Genomic DNA, 5,036 nt, shown 5'->3' with positions numbered 1-5,036 from the left:
GTGGCTAAGAGAAGAGGGCAAATGATTCGCGTTGCTCGTTTTTTCCAATACAGTGAAAACCTAGACTACCACGATTGGTTCCAGACCGCCTCTCGTCCCCCAATCCGCCTTACTCAGCCGCCGCCTCCTCTCCTCCTCCCCCAATTCGTCCGCTCCTGAGGGCAGTGCTCGGAGCTCGCCGGACGGCCGACATCCTCTCCTCCCGCCAAATCTCCGCATCCTCTCCTCCTCCCCAATCGCGCGGCGGACGAGGTCCACGGGAAACTCGTCGTGAAGCCAGCGGGATGCGGTTGAGGTCGAGGCAGACGCGTCGGTGGCGGTTCAAGGTGCCCGTCCCCATGCCTCCTCCTCCCCCGCCGCCGCCGCTGCCCCTGCCGGAGGAGGTCTCGCCGGAGGTCACCAAGACCCTCGCGCCAAAGCGGGTCAAGTTTTCTCCCGGAATGGTGAGCCCTCGTCTCGCGATTACTCGGATTTGACCTACTTTAGCTGCTGCCGTCTGAGCTCGTGGGTTGTTTGTGCTGTCCAGTTGATCAACCAGAGCCAGGAAGACGGGGGCGGGGAGGTTATCACTTGGAAGATCTCGCCGGTGAACGACCGCCTTCGCACCAGGCACTTGCCAGGAATGGCGCTTCATCCGTGCTCAAACAACGAGGTACACTAACCCTGAAGTATCTGCGAGTTCATACATGCTTAAGCACGTACATAATACCTCTGCCTGAATTAGCGTAACCCACCATCTTTGTGGTTATCTAATCTGTGGTTGTGGCTTGTTAATTCTGACGTAGAAACATTCCTCGCTCGAGGCTATGAAGAAGTGGCATTCATCTCCATTGGGCCTGTCGAGGTGTATCGCTTCAGCGCGCAATCCGAATGCGTGTGGTATAGGCCCAGGTGGCTGTGATGGTATGGAGGATACCCGGGGTCCCTTCCGGACGCCACCATCGCTGCCCTATAGCACCGAGGTACACATGCTCATATGCTCAATTGTTGTCTCGGGTGGGTTGTCAAATGTAATTGCCGGTTGTGTAATCTTGTCATGCATCAAGCAGCAGTTGACCGCTGGTATCAATGGTAATGGAGTACCCGACCTAATCAGCAGACCTCTCCACCCTTCAGGTGATTTACTAATTCAACGGTTCATTTTAAAGTGATTTAACTTTGTAATTTTCATTTATGTAATTTATTTTAAGTTTATCTTCGTGATACTATTGTTACACACTACAATTCTATGTATGCATGATGGCCAGATGTCACTGGCCAAGCTATGGTTTTTCTTACACTGAATTTCTAATGTGTGAGAGTTAAAAGGGGCAAAATAATGGCATGTGATATGCTTCACACAAAACCATTGAAAAGGGATCATCTTGTGTGTTTCGGGTATGCCGGCGTTTTGTGATGAGATGCGAGGTTGGATGGAGCTTTGAAGGCATCCGAGTTTGGTGGCGACACACCACATCTATTTATTCTTCCCCAATTACACTGCTGTTTTGATTCTCATGTGTGGAGATGGATGTGAATTACCTAGAGGAAGTGGTTACAACATCCGTCCGAAAGATGCAGCGAGCACAATATAAGTTACTGGTGTAAGCATCCATATTTCCGTGTTGCACATAAATGCGTATTTCTTTGTTTTGGCATTTTTCTTACTTTTTATCTTGCTCTCCTATTAGTTGTAGTTATGCAAATAAACTAGACCGATCTTCTCGACTACAGGAGCCGCCCCCGGAGGAGGGTGATGGCATGCCGATGAAGCTAGCTGGGCATTTAAAGTTCATGCTTACATTGGCAAACCATATTCAGCATTATTGGGTAATAATATTTCTGAACTTCACTTCTGTTTAGACCAATATTAAACCTTATTCGTCCGTTATTGTTGCTTCGAGAGATTATTATTTATTTGCTACCTGGTATATCGTAGGTCCAACGCTGGTAGTAAAGATGGTGTAGCGGCGAAGAAACCAAAGCGGTATAAAGTATAATATATTTGTTCTCTTCATAGAAAGCACTTCTCATCCATTCCAGTACACAATAATAATTTTTGTGTTCTTTGTTCTTCATTGGTTTCACAGGTTCTGTTCTGCATAGCCTTTTCTTCATGGATAGTTTCTATTGTGAGTTCTGCTCACAGCCTCACAGGGCTAGGTGGAGAGCTTATTAGTATCTTAGTAGTGCTCACTACCTCGATGTCTTGACGCACACTACTACTCTGTTGGTTCTCTGCTTAAATGAGGCATCAAATATTCACTCTGCCAAAGTAGTGAATATATGAATGGTATTCTTGCTTAGGGTATTTCTCAATATCTCTCTGCTGATTTAGTCAATAACTATAGTAGCCTGACAATTAGTCCTTGGTGAAGGTAATTTACCTCTCCCTCATTACATATCTGGATACATGTGGTGGTTGCATTCCTTTACTAAAGCTTGGTATTTTTGTGTCTCCGGTGAAGCTCCGGTGGATGGCGGTGAGATGCATGGCATTTCTTCAGAGCCTTATATGCATCGTTATGATTATGCATGATTTATAGTGTGTTCCAACCAGAGTTGTTCCTTTATTGGCTAATATCAATGAGAAGTATATGTAGCTTATCCCAACCTCTTGAAGGTTATGTTCTTCAATTTTTTTTTGTCTTGGACTGCACACAATGTTTTCTTTGTCTTTACATCTTGTCATTATAAGCAGGGGCGGACCCAGAGCAAAATCAAGTCGGTGTCATTGTATGAAGCACATAGGGTGTCATACACTGGAGATCTACACAATACATCAAAGAAAATGGAATTTACCCGGTGTCATGTGACACCTTCTAGCTTAACGTGGGTACGCCCGTGCTTATAAGCCGCTCTAATGTTTACACGGATGCACATGGTTTGCCAATTTGTTCAATGTGTCTGATACTTCGATTGGTGGTCATTTTAGAGCGTGTCGCAGAGAGAGCGTTTCAGAATTACGGTGCTTATCATGTATTGAGTGATAACTGACCATTGATGGTGCATAACATTCAACGAGTGGTGGAAATGAGGGTGATGCATATTAGTTCCCTAGGTGTCCAAGTACATGAGCTGATCCAAGGTAACCTTCTTTTCTTAATCGTTCTTTCATGAGTTTATCTATTTAATGTTTCTGAATTTTGTTGTCCGCTTGTTTTTTTTTCTGTAAAGCATTTTTTTTGCGAGAAGCTGTAAAGCATTATTTATCTGTAAGAGGTGCAACTATATTTAGATTGTAGATCAGCGAAGTGCTATTCACGTCTGGAGCTTATACACTATAGCTAATTCGGCTGTGGGAAATATATTGTTTACTCTTAATACATGGTGCTGTATTTTTTTCACTTATGTTTTTAGTGTAGGCAAAACTGCAATAGATATATTTCTTGATTGGTCTCATATTGTTGCGGATTGGTCTCTCTCCCTTTATTTGCGTTTAAGGCAATTACCGAATGGGAAGTAGATGTATGTTGTTCGTGCATAGGCTTGTGATTCAATGTCTCACAGTTTGGGTAGATCAATTATTTTCTCTTGTTCATTGTATGTTTGATTGAAGTTACTTAAGTTGCTTCATGGTTTATGGATAAGAAATGAGGTACCTGGCCGCCCGTATCAGCTTCTCAACCGCAAGCACAAAGTCTCTCTTATGAATCTGATGGGCTCATTTTTGTTGTACGACCTGCTCAATTCTTTGTTTCAGTTCATATCGGGTTATTCTGCAGTGCCAGATTTCTTGTAACTACTCTTGGTTGGGTGCTAAAGTACTACATAAGTCTAAGTATAAGAATTATTTTACGAAGTCTATGTAATGCATTATATATACCTCCATTTATATAAGATTATTCATTTGTTTCTCTTGAAACAAAGAGCGATGAGGGGTGGTGTCCGCTTCCATCTGCTATGTTACTTGAATAGGATTTATACAATTTATTTGTGCATTTCATAAAATCACACTTTGTTGGAGTTCATATAAATATGCTTATTTATTATACAATATAAAGATGGGTTAACCTATCATTGTTCTGGTAACTTGGTTTGGTACTTGTTCTTTTTACCAGGAAATAGAAAAAATGTTGGTGGAATAGTATATGGAGCATGTAAGATATAGATAGTTTTGGAGCATTACTATTTAAAAACTATCTGATATATTGTTTTGCGCCTTAATTTTCTTTCCTTATTTTGGATACATGTACAACCAAAGGGGTCAGTAGCTACATGCAGGAAATGCCAACATTTTGCATCATGTTCTATTTCTCAAATAAAGATAAAAAATACAGTGGTTATGTAGTTGGACATGCTATCTGATTGCATGATCCTTCTAGAGCAGCTCCCTTTGCTAGCCCCTTGATCAGCGTATATGCTAGATCTGTTTTTATTATTGGCATACTCCTATATGCATAATTCCTTTTGGTTAGAGAATATTACCAAATGATATGTATTTTAGGTTCAGAATTATATAGGGTCAGGTTTTTCCTTCCCTCCATGATTCAGGTTTGAGAAAATGGTTTATTTCAGTCCACCTAAAGGAACAAAGTTTGCGTGTTCTATCTGATCTAATGGTAAGAACTTATGGCATGATTTTTCCCCTTTACTTCTCTTGATTTGTTCCATTTCTTACAATCTGCGCTGCCCTAGGTTCATTGTTTCTTCTTACAAAATCCGAGGCCTCACTCAAGGCTCAAGGAGGTTGAGGCACTGGCAATGCCCTCACCGGAGCTACTCGTGTGGGGTCTGAACCCAACAATGGCATACAAGTAAGGTACCAAACTGCCACTATAGCTCATGTTACAACCTTCTACTTTGTGCCTACACTTAGTGCTATCTAACTCTATTTTTCAGATTACTGGTAACTATTTTTCTCTCAATAATTGGTTGTTTGTCCTAAGAAAATTGATGCATACTGTATGCTCTGTATCCATGTTGACCTGATGGTTCTCAAATTTAACTTTTGTTGCTATTAGTCTTCATCTGCATCCATGAGTTTAATTTTGAGCTTTTTGTACAGTTACATGTTTTAAATCAGTAGAGAAATCTGTGGTGAATATATGACTTAT

At 41.8% G+C, this 5,036-nt stretch overlaps 1 long non-coding RNA gene across 1 annotated transcript; it reads left to right on the top strand.

Moving 5' to 3' along the window:
• Positions 1 to 1,749: 1,749 nt before the first annotated feature.
• Positions 1,750 to 2,646, top strand: LOC124681204. Its single transcript, XR_006995769.1, has 3 exons — positions 1,750 to 1,809; positions 1,919 to 1,973; positions 2,070 to 2,646. It is a non-coding gene; the product is annotated as an uncharacterized LOC124681204 (long non-coding RNA).
• Positions 2,647 to 5,036: the final 2,390 nt, after the last annotated feature.

Source organism: Lolium rigidum, unplaced genomic scaffold (genome assembly GCF_022539505.1).
Source record: "Lolium rigidum isolate FL_2022 unplaced genomic scaffold, APGP_CSIRO_Lrig_0.1 contig_35654_1, whole genome shotgun sequence".
NCBI classification, from domain to species: Eukaryota; Viridiplantae; Streptophyta; class Magnoliopsida; order Poales; family Poaceae; genus Lolium; species Lolium rigidum.
This window is presented reverse-complemented; position numbering and strand designations above follow the sequence as displayed.